At 40.3% G+C, this 27,480-nt stretch overlaps 1 pseudogene; it reads right to left on the reverse strand.

The window, feature by feature from the left end:
• Nucleotides 1-2,669: 2,669 nt before the first annotated feature.
• LOC107537552 (RNA polymerase II-associated factor 1 homolog pseudogene) lies at nucleotides 2,670-27,302 on the reverse strand (annotated as a pseudogene).
• Between the last annotated feature and the right edge of the window lie 178 nt (nucleotides 27,303-27,480).

A 27,480-nucleotide genomic window follows, 5' to 3' on the forward strand; every position in this document is an offset into this window, starting at 1 on the left:
GAAGGAAGGAAATAATAAAAATCAGAGCAGAGATTAATGACATAGAGACTAAAAAAACAATATAAAAAAATCAATGAAACCAAGAGCTGGTTCTTTGAAGAGGTAAATAAGATTGATGCACCTTTAGCCAGACTCACTAAGAAACAAAGAGAGAAGACCCAAATAAATAAAATCAGAAATGAAAGAGGCGATATAACAATTGATCCAACAGAAATACAAGGGATTGTTAGAAAATATTAGGAGTAACTATATGCCAACAAATTGGACAACATGGGGGAAAGGGACAAATTCCTAGAAGCACACAATCTTCCAAAGCTGAATCAAGAAGAGGCAGAAAACCTGAATAGGCTGATAACAACTAATGAAATTGAAGCAGTAACCAAAAAACTCCCAGCAAACAAAAGTCCTGGACCAGATGGATTTACAGGCAAGTTTTACCAAACATTCAAAGAAGAATTAACACCTATTCTGTTCAAACTATTCCAGAAAATTCAAGAGGAGAGAAAACTCCCAAATTCTTTTTATGAGGCCAACATCATCCTAATCCCAAAACCAGATAAAGATACTACAAAGAAAGAAAACTACAGGTCAATATCCCTGATGAACATAGACGCTAAAATCCTCACTAAAATACTAGCAAACTGGATCCAGCAATACATTAAAAAGATCATACATCATGACCAAGTGGGATTTATTCCGGGGATGCAAGGCTGGTACAACATCTGCAAATCAATAAATGTGATACATCACATAAACAAAATGAAGGACAAAAATCATATGATTATATCAATAGACACAGAAAAAGCATTTGACAAAATCCAGCACCCATTTCTGATAAAAATCTCTCAGCAAAGTAGGAATAGATGGGTCATACCTCAACATAATAAAGGGCATATACCACAGACCTACAGCCAACATCATACTCAATGGGCAAAAACTAAAACAATTTCATTAAAAACTGGAAAAAGCAGGGATGTCTACTTTCATCACTCTTATTCAACATAGCACTAGAAGTCCTCGCTATAGCCATCAGACAGGAGGAAAACATAAAAGGTATCCAAATTGGAAAGGAGGAAGTAAAACTGTCATCATTTGCAGATGACATGATACTGTACATAGAAAACCCTAAAGACTCCATCAAAATACTACTAGATTTGATAAATGAATTTGGCAAGGTAGCTGGATACAAAATGAACAACTGGAAATCAATGGCATTCTTATACACCAACAATGAACTTTCAGAGAGAGAAACTAAAAAAGCAATACCATTTACCATTGCAACTAAAAAAATGATACCTAGGAATAGGCTTAACCAAGGATGTAAAAGACCTGTACTCTGAAAACTATGTGACACTGAAAAAAGAAATAGAGGAAGATTTAAACAAGTGGAAGAAGATACCATGCTCATGGATTGGAATAATTAATATCATTAAAATGTCTTTACTACCCAAAGCAATTTATAAATTTAATGCAATTCCTATGAAAATACTAACAGCATATTTCACAGACCTAAAACAAGCATTTCGAAAATTTATATGGAACCAAAAAAGTCCCCGAATAGCTGCAACCATCTTGAGAAAAAAGAACAGAGTGGGAGGGATCACATTACCAGACTTCAAACTATATTACAAAGCCACTGTAATCAAAACGGCCTGGTATTGGTACAACAACAGGCATATAGATCAGTGGAACAGAACACAGACCCCAGAAATAGACCCACATCATTATGGTCAGTTAATATTTGACAAAGGAAGCAAGAGTATCCAATGGAGTAAGGACAGTCTCTTCAATAAGTGGTGCTGGGAAAATTGGACAGATACATGCAAAAGAATGAAACTAGACCACCAACTTTCACCATACACAAAAATAAACTCAAAATGGATAAAAGACTTCAATGTAAGTCACAAAAACCATAAAAATCCTGGAAGAAAACATAGGCAGTAAAGTCACAGACATCCCACGTAGTGGACTTTTCACTGATACATCTCCTAGGGCAAGAGAAACAAAGGAAAAAAATAAACAAATGGGAATACACAGCAAAAGAAAACAGTCTCAAAATACAAAGGAACCTCACAGTCTGGGAAAACATATTTGCCAAGGATGAGTCTGATAAGGGGCTAATTTCCAAAGTGTACAAAGAACTCATAGCACTCAGCAAGAGAAAGACAAAGAACCCAATTAAGAAATGGGCAAAGGACTTAAATAGAAACTTCTCCAAAGAGGACATATGTATGGCCAAGAGACACATGAGAAAATGCTCGACATTGCTAATCATCAGAGAGATGCAAATTAAAACCACAATGAGGTATCACTTCACACCGGTCAGAATGGCTGCCATCAACAAATCAACAAAGGACATGTGCTGGAGAGGGTGTGGAGAAAGGGGAACCCTAGTACACTGCTGGTGGGAATGCAGACTGGTGCAGCCACTAGGGAAAGCAGTATGGAGGTTCCTCAAAAAACTAAAAATGGAGCTGCCGTTTGACCCAGTGATTCCACTCCTAGGAATGTATCCTAAGATACTTTTTTTTTTTTTTTTTTTTAGAGAAGCTGGTTTTATTAACAGCAAAGGTTTGGAGGAGGGGAGGGGAATAGCGAAAGGCTCACAAATACACCACGGAAAAGTGCCTTTCTGTACATAATCATGTCTGCATCAGCCCTGAAAGGACTCAGTCACTGTCACTGTCCGCTTCACTGGAATCAGAAGCTGTGACTTCACTGCCATCCTCCTGCGCTGAGTGCTCGCTGCCACTGGGGAAAGGACTGGCACTGCAGCTGGGGCTGAGGCTCTGCTGGCCACCCCCATCGCTGCCACTCCCTGAATCATTGTCACTGCCATGGGCCCGTCCTCTGTCCTCATCATCAGAGTCCGCATCCTCTGAATCCGCATCACTGCCGAAGATCTCCTCTTTGTCCCGAGCAGCTCGGGCCTCATCTTCGCTGCTCTCATCCTGGCCACTGCCACTCTTGTCACTGGCCTCATCCCTGTCACCCTCCTCCCGGTCACTCTCACTGCCTGAGCGCTCATCCTCACTGCCTTCCTTCTCACTGCTGTGCCCTTCTCTCGCTCCTCGTCTGAGCCCCCAGCTTCTTTCTCTTCTGTCTCCATTTCCTCTTCCTCTTCTTCCTCGGGTTCATCGTTCTCCAGCTGGGCCTTCCGTGCCTCCTGGGCTTCTAATTCCTTCTCGTTCATGTCCCGGTGTTTGACCACAAGCAGGGCACTGGTACCCGACTGAACCCCAGCCTTGGCCCTGCACTTGCTCAGGCGGACTCTGGTCTCCAACTCATTATAGTAAACTCCATCGCCCTCTCGGAAGATGAAGAAGTAGTTTTCCTCGTAACCCTTACTAGCCTTGTTCTTCACATTCCAGTTGTATTCTTGAGCAATCTTATAGTCATACACATCATCCGGTGCATAGTCCATCTCCTCCTCCTGATCCCGCTTCTGTTTCTTCAGCCTCTCTTCCACAGGCAGGAAGTAGGCCACAAACTGGTTCCCTTCCTCATCCATCATGCCCCTGATCGTGGCCTGAGACATCATCTCCAATGCAGCTGCTCCACTCGTGTCCTTGGGGGCCGGATCTGAGTCAAAGATTACCTGAGCGCATGGATTAATCCACATCTTAAAGTCTGGGAAGACAGGCATGACCTCCACTGGTGTCACTCGGGGCTTGCTGTAATGCTGGGAGATCGACTTCTGGGCATCCTCAAAAGTCTTCTCAATGGCTGTAATCTGGCTTTCCCCGTCTTTGTAAATTTCTTCCTCAGTGAACTGCTGTTTCACAGAAACCTCAATCTTGACCTCAGGCTTCTCATTGGAGATGCCATAACGGTTGAACTCGGTGGAGATGTACTCTGTCTTCCGCATCCATGGCACCACCTTCGCATGCTGCTGAGACCCCTTGGAGCTAGTGGGTGCCTGAATCTCCTCTTCCAGAAGCTTCTCATCAGCTGGATCTAAGAGTGCATTGGGGTCAATGCTGTAGGTGTCAGGATTGATGAGGTCGATGGTGACTCCCAGGTCTGGCTCAGTCAGGAGGTCATGTTTGTGCTGTTTTTCCAAGGAAGTTGCTTTGTACTGAACAAACCTATTCTGGTCGAAGGGGTGGGTAATGAACTTGGGGTCGAAGGGGATGTCAGGGAGGCTATTGCAGTACTTGACTTGGCAGACCACTCCAGATCTCTCAGGCAGAATCCTGAAACATTCATCGGAAAGGATATATGTATCCTGATGTTCATAGCAGCACAGTTTACAATAGCTAAGATCTGGAAACAGCCCAAGTGCCTATCAGTAGATGAGTGGGTAAAAAAGCTGTGGGACATTTACACCATGGAATACTAGGCAGCTGTAAAGAAGAAGAATCTCGTATCCTTTGGGACAGTATGGATGGACCTGGAGAATATTATGCTAAGTGAAATAAGCCAGGCAGTGAAAGACAGACATCACATGATCTTGCTTATATGTGGAATCTAAAGAATTTAATAAACTGATGAACAGAATAGATTCAATGACATGGAAGCATAGATGAGACTGATGAATGTCAGAGGGATGGAGGAGGGTGGGTGGGTGGAGGGGGAGAGAGTAACCAAAGAATTTATGTGCATATATACACAACCCAAGAACATAGACAATGGTGGGGAGAGGGACTGGGGAGAGGGAAGGAACTGGGTGGAATGGGTCATTGGGGAGAAAAAGGGACATCTGTAATATTTTACACAACAATAAAATTAAAAAACAAAATAAAATAAAATAAAATCTCAAAGTCAGGGAACTATAATTTAGGTCACCTAATATTTGGAGCCTCATTTATTAATTTGTGAAATTGGTATAGACTCCCCTAGGTTACCTATCAGCATAGTTGTATGTTTCACATAACATAATGTTCTTTATATTTAAGAGTGCCATATGTTTTGTATGATATAAATTCGCTGAACACTGAGTGGAAGCAATGCAAATACTAGTAAAATCAATTATGTGGAGGGATGGTGGAGCAGAAGTAAACTCTCTCCTTTCACCCTATTTTTTCTTTTCTTAAAAAAAAAATATATATATATATATATATATATATATATACATATACACACACACATATACACACATATATATATATACTTTTAATTTAGAGAGAGAGGAAGGGAGAGGAAGAGAGAGATAGAAACATCAATGAGAAACATCAACATCAATAGGCTGCCTTCTGCAGCACACGCCCCAGAATTCAACTGGCAACCTCCTGGTGCATGGGTCAATGCTCAACTACTAAGCCACACTTGCCAGGCCAGTATTTTTTAAAAAATTTATCTTTATTGTTGAAAGTATTACAGATGTCCCTCCTTTTTTCCTCCATTGATCCCTTCCACCTCGCATCCCTTCCCCCCTCATGCCTTCACCACACTTTTGTCTGTGTCCATTGGTTATGCATATATGCATATAAGTTCTGTGATTAATCTCTCCCCATCCACTCCCTCACCTCCGCCTTTCCACTGAGATTCATCAGTCTGTTACATGCTTCTATATCTCTGGAACTATTCTGTTTATTAAATTCCACATATGTGTGAGATCATGTAAAACTGAATCAGGAAGAATCAGAAAACCTGAATAAGGTAATAACAACCGATGAAATCAAAGCAGTAATAAAAAAACTCCCAGCAAACAAAAACCCTGGTCTGGACGGCTTCACAGGGGAGCTTTCTAATTCTTTAAGTTGTAGGATTAGATAGTTTACTAAAACTTTTTCTTGCTTTTTGAGGTAGGCCTGTAGTGCTATGAACTTCCCTCTTAGGACTGCTTTTGCTGTGTCCCAAAGATTTGGGGTTGTTGTGTGTTCACTTTCATTTGTTTCCAAGAAGTTTTTGATTTCTTTCTTGATCTTATTGGTAACCCATTCATTGTTTAATAACATGCTATTTAGACTCCATGTGTTAGAATGTTTTTGAGTGTTTTTACTGTAGTTGATTTCTAATTTCATGCCCCAGTGATCTGAGATGCTTGATATGATTACAATCTTCTTGAACTTACAGAGACTGGTTTTGTGTCCTAACATGTCTATTTTTGAGAATGACCCATGTGCACTCGAGAGGAATGTATATTCTGCAGCCTTGGGGTAAAATGTTCTGTAAATATCAGTTAAATCCATCTGATCGAGTATGCCATTTAGAGTCACTGTTTCTGTATTGACATTTTGTCTGTAAGATCTATCCGGTGAAGTCAGTTGGGCGTTAAAGTCCACTACTATGACTATTAATCTCTCCCTTAAAGTCCTTAAGGTTATTATTGATAAGTCCTTATTTGTTGTCATTTTAATTCTTTATGCCTATGTTTCTCTCTCTATTTCTTCTTATTATTACAGCAGTCGCTTTAACATTTCTTGCAATGCTTCTACTTCTACTTCTAATTACAGCAGTCCCTTTAACATTACCTGCAATGCTGATTTGGTGGTGATAAACTCATTTAGCCTTTTTTTGTTTGAGAAGTTCTTTATTTCACCATCTATTTTGAATGATAGCCTTTCTGGATAGAGCAGTCTTTGTTTCAGATCCTTGTTTTGTTTTACCTTGAATACTTCATGCCATTCCCTTCTGGCTTGTAGAGTTTCTGATGAGAAGTCAGCTGACAACCTTATGGGAGCTTCTTTGTAGGTAACAGATTGCTTTTCTCTTGCTGCCTTTAAGATTCTCTCTTTGTCTTGAATTTTTGCCATTTTAATTATGATGGGTCTGAGGATGGGCCTCTTTGGATTCTTCTTGTTTAGGACTCCGTGCCTCTTGAACTTGTGTGACTTTTTCCTTCACCAGGTTAGGGAACTTTTCTGCATTATTTCTTCAAACAGGTTCTCTAACCCTTGCGTACTTTTGACCTCCTCTGACACTCCTTTGATGCAAATATTTTTATGTTTCATGTTGTCCCACAGCTCCCTTAGACTGTCCTCCTGTTTTTTAATTATTTTTTCTTTTTGGTTCTGTGATTGAGTGATTTTTTCTACCCTGTCTTCTAATTCGCTGATCCAATCCTAAACTTCCTCTAATCTGCTGTTTATTCCTTTCAGTGTATTCTTTATTTCTTCTGTCATTCTTCATTTCTGACTGGTCATTTTTCATAGTTTCCACATCTTTTTTTTATGCTGTTGAGCATCCTTACAATCAGTATTCTGAACTCTATATCTGATAGATTGCTTATCTCCATTTCATTGAACTCTTTTTCTGGAGACTTCTCTTATTCTTTCACATGGGGCTTGGTTTTTTGTTTCCCCATTTTGACTGCCCATTTGGGTTTGTTTCTATGTATTAGGTAGGCCTGCTTGAACTGTCAGTCTTTTTGGAAGGTCTCTGGTGCAAGCCAATGTCAGATGCTGTTTGTTACTGGCCCTGAGCACATGTTTGGAGCTATCCACAACTCATGGCTTGAGGTCCCCTCTATTGGGGCTGGGTGTGGTTGGACAGGACCAAGATGCATACCAAAGTCTGCTTTTTCAAGGCCCAGGTCCAAAAGCAGATCAAAGACTCAAAGCACTCTGCGATCTGCCTCTGGTTGCAGGCTGATTAATCTGATTCTCTTAATGAGCCTCAGGTGTAGAAACTCCTTAAGGTAGGGTGAGAGGTTTTATAGCAGGGAGGGGCAATTGCTGCCTCCTCAGGCAAAAACTGCTTGGAAGGTAAATGTCTGCCTCTGCGTTATGAGGGAATGACTCAGCACAGGAATCCAGAGGGGTGCCCTCTGAGCTCTATCTCAAGAGCACACAACCCTAAATTCTCCTCACATAGCTCCAGTCCACTCTGCCCTCCCTGTGCTGGAGCCCAAGGTGAGTGGCTGCATATGAAACTGTGCATTGGCTCTTTAAGAGGGTGCCTGCATTTCCAGCCATCTCTCCTTGGCAGACAGAAACCCGGCTGCTTTTCATAGCCAGATGTTATGTGGGCACCTTTCTCAGTTCTGGTGCTCTGGGCTGGGGAGTCCAGCTTGGGGTTTAGGCCCCAAAGTTCTTAGTGGGAACCCCCCACAGCTGAGATATCCCTCTGGACCTTCAGCTGCTGCCTGTGGGAGCCCAGTCAGCCCTCTTGTGCCTCTGCATTTCCTACCAGACTCTATGAGGTCTCCATTTTTCCTCTTTGGTTATGAGGATGCTCTCCAGCTCGCCTTCAGTTGCAGTTGATTATTCAGGATGTTTTTTCTATGTTTTAGTTATAATTCTAGTTTGGTCTCAGGAGAGTGTCAGTGTAGCTTCCACTCATTCTGCCACCATCTTTAATCTCCACTACTTTTTCTTTACTAGCATTTCCTTCTCAGCTTCCAGTAGTCCAAGTGAATGGGGGCCAGGGTGCTTTGCTGTGTTATTTCAGAATCAATATGACAAAGTTTCTGTCATGGCAGTCAGAGGAAGGCTGGTGTGCCTAGGGAACAACACAGGCCCTTCTGGGGAACCTGGTGTGGGCATGGTGCGGGTGGAATATGGGGGTTGGGGAAGAGTCCCAGAAGAGGCTAGAGGAATGGTTTTGCCTGTCCCCTTGCATGCACTCAGCTCACATTTATCAGGGCAGCACTTCCAGCCAAATGTGAAGAGCTGCATTGTGCCCCTGAAACCATAGCACACACCCACTAAATCATGACTCTCTGGCCATGATAAGGCTTTCTACGTAATAATCATATAAAGCCAAAAGAACTATTACTCTAAGCTCTGAATGAGAAACTGAAAAGAATAACCAGGTTTTAGGTCATTTGTGCTGATTGACTGCTATAAAATGTAACAAATTTTCCCCTTCAATTTTCAAGGAATCCTGGCATTAGCAGGGATTTGGGTTTGTGTTCACCCTATGGCACCTCCTGGCTATACTTGATCTCCATCTTTTGTCTTAATAACTCACTAGGGAATAAATAATGTATTGAGGTTAAGAGGCTTCTGAAGAAATTCTTGCCTTATGCAAGGATATCCAGAGCAGCAGTGTTTCCAATCATGGGAAGAGAATTCAATGTCCATGATTAGGGCACAGGCACATCAATGATGATGAAATGGAATACCATTAACTCAGTTAAGTGAACAAATCAAATCCATAAGTATCATTGTATTACATGTAAAATATAATGTTGCATGAAAAAAGCAAGGTACAGGACAACACATAGAGACTGAAACACTTTGTGTAGACATTTAAAACACACAATACAACTTGTTGCTTACTGTTACAAATATCTTACTGTTTCTGGACATCTACACAGGTAGTATAAGTAAAAGCTGAAGGATTAGAAGGGCACACAGCAGAGCCACCATAATGGTTATGCTTGGGGAAGGAGAGAGATGGAATTGGAGAGCAGTATAGAGGACATTTCAATTTATTTAAATGTTTTTACAAAAAATAACGAAAGCAACTATGAAAATGATTACATAAATTTCAGGTTTAAGTACATTGTTTAAAGTACAATGTTTATAGTACATTGTTCTTCCCTTAAGTTTACATTTTTTTGAAATTAAAAAAGATCACAACTGAGGGAAAAGGTTCCTTGGATTAAGATCTTCTTGGCTTCACATCTTGGTTCTTCCATTTGCTGTGTGTGTGGCCCTTAGCTGTTTCACCTTTCAGGGCCTTCATTTCCTCACCTGTAAAATGAAGACCACACTTTGCTCAGTGCTCAATGCATGGCAAGCACACTGTATAAGCTCGCTGTTATTTTAAAATCCTCTGATTAAGATAAGACAGAGTGACTACTTCTAGTCATCCTTTGAATCCAACTCCTGCGTTATCCCCATTTTTCCTAAACATTCCAGGTAGATGCTCTTATAATACCTTATTCTATTCTGCCTGGTGTCTTACACACTATCACCGTCTAGTGTTAATGACTAATGTTTATGGAACATTTACTATGTGCCAGACACTCTTCTAAGCACATTGCATGCTTGCATAGTATCTCATTTCATTTTCACAACATCTCTAGTTTAGTATCAACCTTGTTCCCATTTTACATTCTAGTTTACAATTACCTCTGTTAGTGTGTCTCCCCTAATAGGTGGTGAGTTTGGGAGGCTAAAGATGGTGATTGATTAAGCTTTGTACCCTCCCTGCTTGGCACAGCACCTGAGAAAAAGATGTCATTCAAGAAATTGCTGAGTGAATGATGAATGAATGTATGAATTAGGCTAAGTTAACCTAGTCCCCTGGTCACTACCTGGCTAGAATGTGAGATGCTTTGAGAATCTTTTAGGGAATCCTTGGCTCTACATCAGTGCCACATCTCTGAAGGATCATAACAGACAATTGGTCTCCTCATAGGGACCAAGTTTATTGATTATTATGTAGTTAAAAATGTGTGACATGTGCTCCTTCCCAAAGCTTTTTGCCTAGCTGACTCTTACTACCTTTTACATCAGTTTAAACACTCCTTCCACAGGATGGCTTTCCTGGCCCTGCAAGCAGGAGCAGGTCCTCGTCAATATCTTTACACAGTCCTGTGTGTTCCCTGGCTTGTTTTAACAATCATTCTTAGATGGCTGTCTGTGGGGTTACTGCTTACTTTCTGTCTCCTCCTTGAGCTGCATGCTGCATGCTCCATGAGGAAAGGTCCCTCACTGCTCTGTTCTCTGCTGTATCCCCAGTCTCTGCTGTATCAGGGCCCAGCACGTTGCAGGAGTTCAATGCATATGTGATGAGTGAGTGAGTGGAAGCCAAGAGAGGCTGAGAGTGGGAAGAAGTGGGTTACTGAAATTAAAGTTAATATTCAAATTCACAGCTGTTATTGATAAAGATTGTGGCTAATGTGTTCAAGCCAATATTCTCAGGGCTTGTAAACCTCTCTGTACTTTGGAGCTTGGGATGGATGATAAGTGACTTTTTTAGAAGGGATCTTGATCAGTGGGCAGAATCTTCTGTGGGAGGCATCACTCCAGACCTTCTTCTCCATTAGACTTATTTGCAACTTACACTTTGAGTGAGTCAGGACCACCTCTGGGCATTTAAAATACAGATATTGCCTCCTTCCCCGCCTCTGCACCTATATACAAACTGACATATACTCCAGAATTTCTGGGGTGGAGCACAGGACAGCATGTCAATTTCCAACGTTTTTAATTTATACTTAGGAAGTTCTTGACATACCTACCTTTCAGGTGGAGAAAATGGATTAGGTTTTGAAGGGCCAAAAGAAGGATTTTATTTTTTCTAGCACAAAAACACGACTTTCTCTTGCTTCCTTTTATTCCCATCAATCCCCATGTGCTCTTTCTCATTGTCTTTGTTGAAACATTCTTACCTGAATCTTAAGAGACACATGGAGAAACAGCCTGAAACAGGGAAAGGTAAACTCAGGACTCAGTCCTTTCTGGAGGCTGTGGGTGGTTTGTGGCCGCACAGACTTGGGAATGCAAACAGAGACTGTGGCATGTTTGGAGAGGACTTGTTATAAAACGGGGCCTTCAAAAGGCACTGTTACTAATTTTCTGGTTTAATAGCCACATTTCTTGCTATTCCCCTTTTTAGGCCTAGAGAAAGAATTCTGTCAAAACAACATGAGGTGTCACAGATATAAATCTTCAAGTTTTCTGAGCATGTGAAACCATTCTTTGTCTCTCAAGATGATTGCAAATGAACCTTTCCTCCCCACTGTCCCACAAGCATCAATTCTACTCTCCCATGCCACTCCCAAGGAGGCGAGTCAGGCTTGTGAGGGACTCTGTCTCCAGCCCCACTTCACTGAGTGGATCCACTGCCAATTATCTTCATACCACAGCCAGGGTACAAGTTTCTTGCCCCACATCACTCAGTTCCACTGTTGTGAGAACACTGGCATTGTAAGAACACCGCTGTAAGAACCAGTCCAACCTTTACCTTATGAGAACAGTGTCGAGGTATAAGAGGGCAGGTCACTTGCAGGCAGGGAGCTGACATTGGCCCTGAAATCTAGCTTCCTGCATGTGTGCAGGGCCCTCTCCAACCTTTCTCTAGCTCCACTGGCTCCGGTAGGGGTAGCCCCCAACATGTGTGCAGGGGTGCAAAGAGCTGATTTGGCTCTGTGGGATTCAGACATTTCTCTTGATAAATGTCCCTGTCTCCCTTCAAAGCAGGAGCCTCAACCTGAGCAACAATTGAACTTGACTGGAGGTACTTGGAATGAGAATGTGGTCTGAGATAGTTGTTAAAGTACATAAAGAATAAAAATGCCCCTCTCTTATTCGATTAGCCCCATTTTTATTCTTCTTGATGTTATGAAATTGCTATTTTTTAACTGCTTCATGCATCACATATTTACTGAGGGCTTGTTGTGTGCCAGGCACCAGTGTAGAGCTGGGGCTGCATTCCTGTGGAAAGCTCAAAAGGTTGGAGCAGCAGAGGCCCTGGGAGGTGAGGAGTGTGCTGGGGAGGGGTGCGAAGTGGTGTTCTTTAGCCAGGAGGCTCAGAAAAGTCCTCCTTGATGGGCCAAATGTACAGGGAACAGCTGTTTCCAAAGCTGGCAGGTGGGAGCAGGCTTAGAGTGGGGAAAGGAGCAGCTAGGGGCCCTGTGGCTGGAGCAGGATGAGGAGAGGGGCACAGCTAAAACAAAGACCAGAGGTGGATTTTGGATTTCATTCTGAGAAGGATGGGGGTTCTGGAGCTCTGATTTAGGTTCTTAAAGGATCATGCCGGGGGAGGGGTCAGCATGGATTAGGGTGGGCTTGCAGGAGTTGTGGAGGAGTGGTCAGATTCAGACTTTGTTTTGAAGGCAGAGGCAAAGACATTTACTGATGTATTGAGCATAAAGTAATGAAAGAATGAATTATTTGGGGGAGTAACTCCATCTCTAGGATATGTACAACTGGGAGTGTTCTGTGGCCATGGGCACTTCAGGAGGTTCAGATTCAGGAAGCTCCTGGCAGGAGATGGGCCATCAAGAATAAGTACTTCCCTGCAGCTGCTGCAATGACATCCTGGCTGGTCGTTACTCTGATACCCAAGTTATCTTTCTAAATGAAGTTTAGCTATTTTCCTTTTTCTCTAAACCATCAGTATGCCCCATTGCCTTCAGACCAAAGTCCAAGCCAGCCACGTAGCATTCAAGATCTCATGATTTTATGCTCCTCACACTTTACCTTTTGAAAGCCTTTGGAAGCAGTTAAAATTCTGCCTTCTCCAAGTTCACATCCCATATTTTTCCCAATGGAATTATTTCTCCACTAAAACTTGATTTGTACATTTATTCTTGTCCTCATTTAATTTTTCTCAGTACTACAGTTATATAACTTTAGATGTATATTATATCTATTTATATTTTGTATATATTATGTTTAGTTTTATAGTCATAGAGCACTATAATATTGCTTTTATTAATGTAATGTCTCCATTTCTAGATTATGCATTTATCAAGGATGAAGCTGGATCTTACTCTGTATCTTAGTCTAACCCAGATTTTTGGACCCTCAGTAAATGATCTGAATCATATTGATGAGCAAAGTTAGAAAGGGGCTAAGAGAACAGTTCTGAAGCATCAAGTGTCCTTTGATTACAGCTATTGCTGGTATAAGGGGGTAACAATAAAGTGCCTTGAAAAATGTGGAAATAGAGCAGTTTCTGTTTCAGATGCAGCTAGCACTCTCCAAATAGCCCAGTTTTCCACCATATTTCCCAGCCTCCTTTGCAATTAAATTGGTTGTGTAGCTAGCTCTGGTCAACAAAATGTGAATGAGAAGTCAGTTGTCACTTTGACTGAGACTCTCATGAGCCAGTGCGCTTCTCTATCTTTGTCTCCCCTGCTGCAGTGATCCTGAAGCTATGTGTTGATATGTGGATCACAGAATGAGTGGAATTGAGATCCACACTCATTAGATGGAGGAGGACCCTACCATCTCATACTAGACTTTGAAAATTACAAAATAATTGTGCTAAACCAATGAGATTTTGATTTATTTGTTACCTCAGCATAGCCTATCCTATCCTGACTACTACATTGTCTCAAAGTAAAACTAGTGAAAACAGCATATGAGGGAGTGATTAGCCATCTGAGAGAGCATAGTCAGAAGTGGTCTGTCTGTAGAATTTACAGTCATCAGACATCACATTCAAGGTGACTTAGAGAATAAGCTCATGGAGAGGAAATAGAATATGACTGGAAACAAACAAATAAACAAACAACAGAAATCTAACCTGTTGTGATGTACTGTGTTTCAGAAGAGTAATATTAAAAGGGAGATGAGGAGCCAGAAGTCAGTAATGACCTTGAGAGAGGATGTCCTTGCTGAATGGAGGAATAGCATCTGTGCCTTTTGGAAGATGTAACTATTCTATGGATATACCAGGCTCTTTAGGCCAGATGTCATTATACATTCAGATTTTGTAACTTCCTACTCCTGCTGTGAAACCATGCTTTCAGTATAACTTTCTGATAATACTTAACTTTCCATTAGTTTATTCAAAAGGAAAAAAGGCCCTCATGTGCTATCATACATATTAGTTGATTTACTTGACAGATCATTCTCATTGCATATTAAATCTAAGCAATACAAGTTACTCATATCATCCTCTGTAAGGCAATAAGTTAACCCATGATAGATGGATCCACTCTCAGTGTGCTGTTGAAATCAAACCCAATCCTGGGTCCCCTGGAAGGCCTTCTTGTGAGGTCTTTGGGCAGTCATTTGGCAGCTAGCTAGCCAGATCTCAGACATTCCCCAGGCTCTGTCATTCAGCACTGCTGTGGGATATTGTGCATGGTACAGTGAGTGTCCTTAACCTGCAACCTTCAGATGCTTACAGGACCCAAACTGGTTGGGAAACATAGTTAGTTTTGTATATATGATCTAGTGAGTTTTAACATTAAGGTTCAAGTTCTCAAAACACACCATTAGATAATTTTCTCCTTGAAATAACTTGACTATTTAATTGAAAACCTTATAGACCCAACTATAAATTGAATACATTTTCTGCAGTGAATTTTAGGGACAAGAGTCATGCAAACATACTATAACTCTGCCATTCTTTCAGAAACTTAAAAAAAAATATTTTGGATTATCTACAATATGTTTATCTGCAGCTGTTTATTTGAAAGCTACCAGAAAACCCATAGTCATATAAATAGTTATTGCCAAGTACAGCTCACACAAGAATCACGGTTTGGAGATTTTCAGTTCTCTTTGTTCTCCTTTCTAGTTCTATATTTGAAATATTGCTTAGGTTTTCATATCCCAAACACCAAGCCCAAAAGTAAAAATAGAAGAAAAAAAAACCTTTGCTAATGTTTAATGGTAAAAATAAATATTCATGTAAGAATTTCTAAAAGTATAGAATTATTAAAAATAGTAGGAATCGTCCCATTTCCAACCCCCCAGAAAAAAACACTGCTTGGTGAATACCATTCCGGATCTCCTCCGTATACATACACAACCATATGTTTTATTATTACAAAAAAGGGATAATTTTATGCATGCAGTCCTACGTATGCTTTTTCTCTTAGCGACACATTTAGGCATCTTTTTCATATAAAAGCACATTTGTATTTTTTAATGGCTGCAGAATATTTTGTTTTATGTGTGTACTATAATTTATTTAGCCAATTCCACTTGGTGGATATGTGGGCTGTTTTTAAGTGTTCACATTTATAAACAGTCCTGAAATGAATGTTCTTGTATATATGGGATGGGGCAAAAGTAGGTTTACAGTTGTGAGTATGTGAAACACAGAGTTTATTCTTGTATTATTAATTATTGTATTATTTTTTATATGAGCAATCGTAAACCCACTTTTGCCCTACGCTGTATAGCTTTGGGTAGTGCATGATACTACTATAGTTAAATTTCTAGATAAGAAATTATTTGGTCAAAAGATTTCCATATTTTACATTTTAATAGTTTATGCCAAAAGGTTTGTAGCAGTTTACACACTCACCACCACATCTTGATTGGATTTGTATCTTAATGGTCTTAGAAATCCCAGGGCTAGAGCAGAGTTACCATTTTTGACTTTCTAAAATATAAAAATGACCCCATAGAGTGTTGCAGTTTCATAAGCACAAAATAGTAACCATAACTCAAAGCAGAAGCCTAGCCCATTCTGACATTCTCTGTAGATTCCTTACCTCTCGGCCCCCCACCCCCACTATGACAACCATACATGTTTGAGGAAGTTTGTTGAACTGGCTGGAGTAGGAAATGCTTTGTTATAAACCTGCCTTTTGCAAAGAAGTCAGTGGGTTGAAATGGAAAGGTCCTTTACTCCCACACTTGCTTGCTATGCACCCTTGGGTGTGTCACTAATTCTCCTCGAGCTGACTTCCTCATCAGGTAAATGGCATCCTGTGTGAATTCACTGAGAAAGTAGATGCAATTTCCAAGCACAATGCCTGGCATGCAGTTTTTGCTTGTTTCCTCCATCAGCTGAGCATCCTTTGTCTGTGAAGAACAGAGCTTCTATTCAAGGATCCAAATTTACTGTGACAAAAGACTCCAGTTTTAAACTACTTTCTAGACAAGGGTACATATTAGTTGTTGAGACCCTCTATTCTTCTTGATTTGTTTGCAATATATTGGGCATTAAATTACATTTTTAAACAGTATGCTTTTCTGTCTGTTTGTTTTTCAGAACTGCTATTTCTAAATGCCTTAACCGTATCTATTTGGTTTTGCCAAGTGCATTGTGCAATAGGTCACATTACTGTTTGGCCACATTACGTAGGTATAGTTACTTATGTTCAAATCTGCCTATTGTCTTTAAAGGTGGCTTTACTGACAATGGTTTTAGTGGGAGTGATTTGAGCCAAATGAGACCAATGATTGGTCTATAAGTCTTTTCACCCTGTGCATATGTGAAATGTTTCTTAAGTGAGCTCTTGAATCTGAGATTTGAAGAATTTGTCACCCATGGTAACTTTCTCCCTTTGGTAGCTGCTTGGTGGTCTAGTCAGGCTCTTGCTATGCTTCTGACCATTAGACCTACTCCAAGGTGTTCTAAGACAGATTGCTGACAAACTAGATGATTCACTCGGGTCCTGGTGGACATGTAAAGAGCAGCTACAGAGGGAGGCTGGTGTCCTGAGTGTCACAGTATGCATAAATCCCATTAAGCTAACTATGGAAATAAAGGCATTGGGTTTCTCACTGGCTATTCTTGGAGAAATTTGTAGCACTTAGAAAGCTGGTGGGAAGACAAGTCTTAGACAGGGGGGAGCCAGCACAACTGAATTCATTATACTTTCCTTTTATTTAACCACCCTCAAGAGGAGAGTTAATCATATCCTTAATCTTCAGGAGAGGAAATGGGAATTCATAGGTTTAATGATTAAATTTAATGAAATTTATAGAACTTAAGCTCAAATCCAAGACTTGTGGTCTAGTTAATGTTCTCTCCATTGAGGGAGAGGCTGGGATGGTGGTAGCTCCCAAAAGACTGTCCCTGGGTTGCATTCAGGAGGCCCAGACTCAGCATCCACAGCAAAGTGTCAGGGTCCAGCCACATGAAACTCGGTGGAAACACAATCTAGTAAGAAATTGGAGTGAAACTGAGGCAGAGACCCAGCTCTCTGGAATGTGTTGTTGAAGTCAAAGATGGAAGGACCAAGTATATCAAGGTGGTCAAGGCTCACCTCAGATATACCAGTTGCTTCACCCATTCTAAGATCCACCTGAGAGAAGCTGGATGTTGTTCACATACTCTGATTGATCAGGGTTCATTAGGCAAAGGCACAGTGGAAATGAAGATTCATAATTCAAGGTTAGAGGGACTGCAAACAAGCAAAGATTGTATGTAGAGATCACAATTTCACCCACAGAATTGCCCTACTCAGGATCCTCCTCTGCTTTCCTTGCTTCACCTCTGCACTGCTGATGAGAGCAGTGAGCAATACCAATGATGCCAGAGTGTGCTGGGCTCCGTGAAAGTGCTCTGAGCCCACTTGACTAGGTTCTCTCCTTTTGTGTTGGACTCAGCCAGCATATCATTAAAATGTGTGCAGCTCAAGTGGCAGACTTCTGTTTCTGATGCAACTCTGAACTAAATTTAGGGAGCTGCATGACCTTAGTCCCCTTCAGATTGAACACCCATTTATAGCTCTATTTACCCTGAAAAATCATTTGTAGATAACACCTTTTCTTCATGTATTCTCTGAGAGTCCAATTACACGAAACCTCTTGATATAGCTCCATAACCTATCTGACCATGCTCAGGACCAGTTGATTGGGAATTTCTCTGTCCCTGTCCCTGTCCCTTCCCCCTGTGCCCCCACAGCCCACCAGCTTCAGATGAATATCTAACAGCTTTCTAGAAGGCTGATGACAAAATACCTTTGTAAAGAACATAATTTTTTTTTTTTTTAAAGCTGAGTTTTGGTTAACCAAGTTTGTTTTCAGTTGCAGCAGATAATAACCGTAGAAGGCACAGGCCTGGTTGCTTAAAGTCTTTCTCTGAAGAAATGTTTTAATTGTTCTAAATTAGAAGATGCTGAAGGTGATGGAGTGGGAGAGGCCATGTAGGCCTGCTGTTTAGGTAATAAGTCCAGTTTTGTAGCGACTTAGAGAAAAGCAAAGAAAGTGTTGCGTTGAAAGACAAGAGGAGTCTGCATGTGATGCTGTGCCATATTCAGTGTTGTTTATCTCCTGGTCATTGCTTTTATTTTACAGGATTTAAAGATAGATAATTTATACTAAATATATAGAAATAAATATTGGGTGGGGTGCTTCTACCACTGCTTTTTCTTTGAAACTTATTGATGCTTTTGGCTAAGTGAAACATATTTCCTTTGTTATATAAAACTTAAAGGAACGGAAAGCTAAGGGAAAAAATAAAGTTAACAAAGCATTAGCTTAATCAATCAACTAGATCCAACTACCAAGTTATAGGAAAACAAGAAACAGGAATATGTTAAATGACACCAAGGGATAAAATTAACAAAACTCAGATATAGAAAACTCCAAAGAACAAATAATCTAATTTCTTCCTCTTCCTCAACAAAAATGGCAAGACATGGACAAAATGAATGGGGGAACCCAAGAGACTCAGCATATGTAACAAGTAATATGGTAAGAGCCTTACTTGGATCCCAATTCAAACAAGAAAACTATACAAAAGATTTATAATCTTGGGGTAATTAGGGGACAGCTAGTAGCAACGAACATCCCTAACATAAGAAAGTAGGTTCTAATACCACTTTTCACTAAAAGAACCAAGATTCCTTGGGGAAGTGGCCAATTCCATGCATGATATGTAGTATGAATTTAGAAAACTTTGTCATATCAGATAGCAAGAAAGGCATAAAAGACTACTAGCATCGTATTAGAAGACCTCAAGAGCCAACTTGGCCAAAAATGAGAAATAATTAACATCAGTAAGAATAATTACTACAATGGATAGAAATAGTTCAAATATGTTAAATTTATGAGTTTATAATAACAACATATACTTTTTATCCTCACCGAAGGCTATATTTATTGACTTTTAGAAAGAGAGGAATGGAGAGAGAGAGAGAGAGAGAACATCGATTGATTGTCTCCTGTACACTCCCAACCTAGGGTCCAACCCTCAACCTAGGTATGTGTCCTGACCAGGAACTGAACCTGCAACTTTTTGGTGTACAGGACGACACTCCAACCAACTGAACCACCTGGCTAGGGCTATAATGATATTATAAAAAGTAAAAATAAATTGGTCATCATTAGAGGATGCCAAGAAACAAACTCATCCCACAACTTGTCTGTCAGCCCTTCTAAAGACTTTATAAGCATCCAATCCCCTGTATTAATTCTCTTTCTGTTTAAGATACCTAGTTATCCTTACTGATGTTATTTCCTGCATTGTATCTGGTGGGAATAAGCAGTATTTAAAAGTTTTCAGACATTCACAAATGAATGTTAGGCATGTCAAAATTCACCTTTCCTTCCCCACACACAATTACCAAAACCTCCCACATCTCTCCCCCTCATTCCCATGTTACATTCTTTGTTTTTTTTTCACTGGTTCTTGTCAGTGGACTCCATGTTTTCAGGTATCAGGAGTCAGAAAGGGACCTAAACTTGAGGGTGGCTAACTGGAAAAGAGACTTCAGAGTGTCCCACACTCCATTATCTCTAGGCTTAGTTGCTGATTCAGCTGTCTTGGAACTGTGCCAACCTGTCTTCTCCCCACATCTATTATCACAATAATTCTAACATGTACAGGTTTTTAAAAAAATTCTATTCAAAGACAAAGTGCCTGAAGCACAAAGACATTAAATAACTCATCCAATATTGGTGCTTAAGGGCAGATTCAGGATGGATCCCAATTTTCTCTAACTATTGAGTGAACCTTGGGAAACACACTAGTGTAGACATATACTAAGCATCATAGTTCAGTTCTGTAGTCCTGCCAAGAACTGAGTGGGAGTTACACAGGAAACAGACTGATTTCTTTTCTTCTATGCTTGTGATAACAACCTTCCTGCATTTCTGTTGGTTAGTGGGAGATAGCCAAGGGAGAGGGCATGGGGGAAAACCCATAAAATAAGAATGAGCAAAAGAGACAAAGGGCAGTGAGGGCCAGCTGGTGGTGTTGCTGCTCTGATGGTGGAGCTGAGCGTCACTGGCACTTTCGCTGTGCTAGTTATGGTGGTGGTGGTGTCAGTCCTGGTGGGGTTAGTGGTGATGGTTCTTTTGATGCTAGTGCTCAAAAGTAGGGAAACAGATTAAAAGCTGCTCGAAGAAATGTAGCACTGCTTCTCCCTAGCTGGCTATTCCTGCTCAGTCCTTTCGTTCTACAATGAACCGCACTCTATTGAAAGGAGGATGCTTCTTTCTGACCCAACAAACCCCAGACAGCCCAGCCAGGCAGCAAGCCTTTTTTGGGGCCTGGATACCTGTCTTTTCCCTGTGAGTACTCTCCCTTCAGCTACAAACTCAGATTTCCCGAGTTCTGTTCTGTAACTGTACTGACTCCAAAGAACCAACATGGGTGGTGGTTCTTCCCAGTTTGAGCATATGGGCCTGGGAACCAAAATGCATGGTTTGGGATTCCAGTTCTGCAACTTCCTATCTATGTAATTTTGCTCAAGTTCCTTAACCTCTTTGAGCCTCTGTTTCTTCATCTCTAAAATGGGGGGAAATAATACTGCTTTACAAGGTTAGATTGTTTATAATTAAGTTAATTATCTAAAACATGGCAGGTGCAAAATACATGACATACATTATATTAGTTATACACACTCTAAATGGGATCAATGCATCACCTCACTTGGGAAAGCTGATCAGAAAAAATGTGAGTATCAAATTGTATTTTTTAATTGATCAGAATAAATTTTCCATTTAGAAACTCCTTCCAAACTCATGCAAAATAGTCCAATTCCTAGCAAATGAAGTATTGTCTTTTGACTTGGCAAGGGCATGGTGTGCTCTGAACCACTTAAAGTCTGGTTAAAAACAAAACAAAACAAAACAAAACAAAACAAAACAAAACAAAACAAAACAAAACAAAACAAAACAAAAACAATAACAGACAATTTGTTTTTGGCCTTGGTGACTCTGACCTGAGGTGTCTGTTCACAGTCTGATCAAGCTCTGGATGCACACTTCAAATAATCCACAGACAAAAATTATTTCTCTTAAGAGGAGCCCATCAACCTAATTAGTCATTTTAAAACAATTCCTGATTGTACATTTGCTGAGTGTTTAATACTCACAAACATTATTCTGAATAGCTCAGGTGCCATTTAAATTTAGAGATGTTACAGAAATTTTATCTTGTCCCTCCGATTTTCATAAATGCGTTTATTTAAAAATAATTTACACAAAGTTGAAAGCCTAAATTGTATATTTTCTGAAAGAAAGAAGGGAATAATCAATAGTTTGTAGATCTCTCCATTTCTATTTATAGACCACCTCACAAAATATCTGGACCTGAAACTCTATGAAATTGATATATGCTAAAATCTGTGCTATTGGAAGTTGAAACAAACACATTTAAGTGGAATGTTTCATACAAAGTGTTCACGCAGTCAGTAATATTAGTTCCTTTTGAATATTTACTAGTGCCTTAGTTTGATGATTCTAACATACTATGTTCAGAAATTGTGTTTTTTTCACTTTGCAAGGAATTCTTACATTTCCTTTCTTGCAATACATGGGGTATTGAAACCATATCATAGTGTAACCTAAACCAGATGTAACCTCACAAGGGTAGGAATTATGTAAAGTTGAGAAGGCTAAGTTGAAATAAATGTTCTTGGTACCCCAAGGAATGAAGATATTACCATCTACCAGTTTGCAAGACATGTTTTAAATCTGTTTGCTTTGAGGTTGGGAGTCAGATCATCTCTTTGCCTTCCCTTTGCCATTCACTTAGTAATTTATTAATTCATCTAAAACTTCTAAGTAGTAGTCAGACTTATTTCACTCCAGTCCCTATCTATAAAATGATGAAGGTGTGTCATGACCATCAAAGTGTTAACAGAGAGGAGTGTGCCCCATCTCTCCTGGTGGCTGTTGGGGGTGGGGTTTTAGGAATATTCTGAGAAAAGGAACTTTTTAGATTTGCATGGGAAGATGCAATATAGTAAAAAGTTTTATTTCAATGGAATAATACCCCTGGATCTTCAAAATCCCATTTCCCTTAGACTGGTCATAGAAAAAGTGTAGCAGGGGTTTCAGTAGAGCTAAAATTAGAGTCAGAGTCTAGAGTTTCTGTTTCATATTTGCATAGTCCAATACAGTATTAGGCTAGCTGCAATCTCTTAGTCCATTGTGTGTGGGGTCCACATGGCCATGGGCCATATGGTTGAATACAAGGAAGCCAAGAGAGAGCTAGAAGCACAAGAACATCAAGAGTCCCAAGGAGGGGGGGTTGGAGTCCCAAGAGCACAAGACAGTGAATTTCTTTGTTTAGGGGATTATATATTCCCAAATGTTCATGCACTTGCAGTGGCCATGCCCATTATGGCCAACCATCTCTGTCTCCAAGTATGATTGACAGACAAGCATCTTCCTAAGATCACCCCATCTTTACTGGACATGCATCTGTTTTATTTTTGTTGGATCCCTTCAGTTGCAGTGTCCTGGTGAAGCTGCCCAAATGACATGCCTATAATGTCTGACCTTCCCTTTGCTCCTTTCCTATTATTAATAACTAGCTAATTACAAGGGTATCAAAAGCATAAATATTTACTGGGGATTTATTCTGGCAAAAGATTAAAAAAGTATAAGACATGGGCCCTTACCTTAATGAAATTGACTGTCTAGCCTTAGAGACCAAAGTGAAAGAAAACACTGTGAAAAAATTGTTTTTCTTTTCGAGAATTAGCTACAGATGCAAGGCAATGCAGCTGCTATTTTGACACTGAGTTGGTTGCTCATCAGGCTCCCTGGATAGTGTGATCTTTCTTCCTCACAGCCTAGACTTCTTGAAGCTGCATAATTGGTTTGAGAATGTCGACATAAGAAACATTCAAACCTGTGGAGAATTTTTATAAGCGCTTATTTGAGCCAAGCATATGCCAAGGAACAAGATCTCAAATGTCCCTGAGAATAACAGGTTTGCAGCTCCTTTTATGCATTTGAAAACAAAGAAAGAAGTAAGAAAGATTACATGAAGGGGAGAGGAAGCACCTTGGGAAGGGGACTACAGAACAGTTAAAAATTATGTGCTCTCTTAAGGGTGGTCATGTGTAGATTGGATTACAAAGTAGTTAAGATTATGTGCTCTCTCGAGGGGCCTGAAAGAGGACATTTCAAAGGTATGTTAACCTAGGTGCACAGAAACAATGGACAGGGCATGCTTAAGGCAAAGATAAGCCTTTTAGTAAAGAAGTGGTATGCCTGAGGCATGGCTAACCACCATGACTTGCCCAGATAGGAATTTATGATCTGATCACCCTGTGAGGCTACTTTCTGTAGAACCCCTTTTCTTGTCCACAAGAAGACAACTTTTTCAGAGAAAGCAAAATCATTTTTTGTCATAAGTACACACATGGCCTGCTTCCCCACCAGAAATTTCAAATCAGCTCTCAGGATTCATTAGTAGAAGACTGAGAAGTGAAATTGAATTTAATAGTTGAGCTTTGGGTCTCGAGTTGCATTTAGTGATTGGTTTCTGAAAAGCCTTCTGCTCTCCAAGCTGCAGTACAACTTTGGTCTTCTTGGTCACATGAAGGTTATGGCCCCCAATGAGGAAACTTGGCTTCTGACAAGGAAGAAGCTTGAGGTTTTTTCATAGGTAATACATAGAAGTCAGGAAGCAGGGGTGGAGGATGTCCCCTTGACCTGTGAGATAAGAAAACAAACAAACCCATCTGAGGCATGAATTACATATGTTCTGATGCCTAATTTTAGAAGCAGAATGTGAGGAGATGAGTTGGAGTACACATGAGCAACTCCAATAAAAAGCTGAGATAGAATGTTCTTGCTCTTACTGAATGATGGGCTGTGGAACCAAAGTACACAGGGTTTTGCAAACAAAATTGCTGATAGATCATAGTTTTCTACTAGAAGGTCTGAGATAGTCTAGCTGGCTCTCTGTGAACAAGGAAATAGACTTGGTAGGAACTGAAGGATGAAAATAGCTTTTCCTACATTAACCATCCAGGAAGCAACTAGGAAAGGGAAGTAGAAAACCCCTAGAAGATGACTCCCTTGAGTGAATCTTCCTGGTGCTCTGTAATTGGAGACCTTAAAGAGGTGTCTGCATATTGAAAAACAAACTGGAAGGCTAAAGGCTGTTTAGATGAAGGATGGCCAGATAAATGCCACCCTCTTCCTTTCTTTGCCATGACAAACATCACCATGGTGTTTTTTCCTTCTAAGATTGCAATTTTTCTATGTTGCAATCTACAAACTTGTGAAGACCACCTCTCCCTGTCTGAGATCTCACTTTGTCTTTTTAGTTGGAATAAATTAGAAATCTTAAGACAACTAGAGACTAATATCAATCAAAAGGTTTCACTCTCTTATTCCAGTTAATTGTAGTGGCCATGAAGCCACTTATTTTATTTTTTTTAGAATTTTTGTTAAATTTATTAGTTTATTTTTTATTTATTGACTTTGAGAGAGAGCAAGAGAGAGCGAGAAACATTGATTTGTTGTTCTATTTATTTATGCCTTCATTGGTTAATTCTTGTATGTACCCTGACCAGGGTTCAAACCCACAAACTTGGTGTTTTGGGACAACACTCTAACCAACTGAGCTAACCAGGCTAGGGCACAGATGAAGTCTCTTAAATAAAGTTGATCTTGGTGACTTCATTCTAATTCAGAAACTGGTATGATTTTTATTTTTTTGCATATTGAGATTAAGGTTGATTTTTCAAAGACAGACTCATACTAACCAAGTTTTAGGAAACTGATGTTGTGATATAATAAATATATTTGGTTTTTGCTCTCCTGGCTTTCCTGAATGTTAGGAATGTCTTTTGTTATTCATTAGGATCCCCTCTAGAGCACAGCAGAACTTATGCTAAGGAGGCAGTTTAAGGTGGTGCTCCTAGATAAGCTGGAAGGGAACAGATAACTGAAAAGACAAAGTGATTAGAGGGTTGAAATTTTCTGCCCTACTCACAGGCCTCCAGGAAGAGGAATGTGAGGGGAGCTGGAGATTAAAGTTCTATAAAAACTCTTGAACAATGACATTTGAGGAGCTTCCGGGAGAGTGATGTGCCTGGGGAGTACATGGAAGTTCGTTGCTCCTTCCCCCATACCTTGCCCAATGCCTCTCTTCCATCTGGTTGTTTCTAAGTTGTAACTTTTTATAATAAATCAGTAAACATAAGTAAATATTTCCTTGAGTTGTTAGCCATTCTAACAAATGATTGAATCCTTGGGCCAGAATATGCCTTCCCCTGGACAGTGCTTTAATGGGGACTTTCAAAACATGCCTTAGCATGTTCATTGCTCACAGCCTTCCTTCAGATTGATCAACACATCTTGATGCTGAAGACTAGCAAACAATATTGATAAGAGAGTGAGCTCTGCAGTTGGAACAGACCTAGATGCACATCCTGATTATGGCACTTTTATTCATTCAACAAATGTTCATGGAGCTCTGGCCTGTGTGGCTCAGTTGATTGGACGTCATCCTGTGCACCAAAGGGTTATGAGTTTGAATCCCAGTCAGGGCACATGCCTGGGTTGTGGGCTTGACCCCAGCGAGGGGGTGTGCAGGAGGCAGCATATCGATGTTTCACTCTCATATTGATGTTTTTTCTCTCTCCCTTCCTTTCTCTTTAAAAATCAATAAATTATTCTTAAAAAAAAAACTTCATAGGACATATATTATGTACCAGGCACTGTACTGGTGCTGAACACCAGCAGTGAACAACACACAGTCTTTGCTCTCACAAAGTGTACATGATGGGTAGTAAAAGAATAAATATAAAATACAATATATATATCTGTACACCCATATTCATAGAAGCATTATTCATAACCAAAAGATGGAAACAATTCAAGTGTCCATTGTGAGTAAATGGATAAACAAAAGGTGGTATCAACACACAGGGAAATATTATTCAGGCTTAAAAAGGAAAGATATTCTGACACATACTAGATCAACCTGGAGAATATTATGCTAAGTGAAATAAGCCAGTCACAAAAAGACAAATTCCACTTATATGAGGTACCTAGAGTACCTCACAAGGTACACTTACATTCTTAGAGGCAGAAGGTAGAGGTGGCTGCCAAGGGCTGGAAGAAGAGGGAAATAGGACAGTTGTTGTTTAGTGGGCACAGAGTTTCAGTTTTGCAAGGTAAAGAGTTCTGGAGGTGGATGGTGGTGATGGTTACACAGCACTGTGAATGTACTTCCACTACGGAACTTCATACATGAAATTGTTAAGATGGTAAATTTTATGTCATGTGTATTTTACTACTATTAAAAATGATATAAATCTAAAAGGGGTAATAAATATTATGAAAAAGAATAAAAGCAGTGTACAGGCAACAGACAGTGTCCTGGGGTGGTTGTTATTTTTGGGAAGGGTGGTTTAGGCACAACCCTTCCTAGGAAATGACAGAAGAGATTGAATGAAAGGAGGGTACAAGCCAGGTGGATGTTTGAGAGAACAGTTCAAGCAGAGGGAAGACCAAGTGCAAAGAATCTGAGCTGAGAGTATACTTGATGTAGTTGAGGATCATCCAGGAGACTCTGAACTGGAGTGGAGTGGGCAAGCGTGAGCAGACATAAAATGGGGTTTGAGAGGAAGACAGAGCCAGATCAGGTAACACCTTGTTGGTCATGGTAAGGATTTCAGATTGTACAGTAGTTCCCTGCCTTATCTGTGGGGGGTGTATTCCAAGACCCCAATGGATGCCTGAAACAGCAGATAGTACCGAACTCAACAGAGTCTATGTTTTTCCTATATAGACATATCTTGTCACTTACCGCTTCTCTTTGGCATACCGAATTGCCAGCATCACAACTTTTACGCTTTAGATTCATTATTAAGTAAAATAAGAGTCACTTCAACATAAGCACTGCCATCCTGAGACAGTTAATCTACAAACTAAGACAGCTAAGTGGTTAATGGGCAGGGAGCGTACACAGTGTGGAGATGGTGGACAAAGGGATGATTCATGATCCAGGAAGGACAGA

The sequence above is a fragment of the Miniopterus natalensis genome, chromosome 2, assembly GCF_054644295.1.
Source record: "Miniopterus natalensis isolate mMinNat1 chromosome 2, mMinNat1.hap1, whole genome shotgun sequence".
NCBI lineage: Eukaryota > Metazoa > Chordata > Mammalia > Chiroptera > Miniopteridae > Miniopterus > Miniopterus natalensis.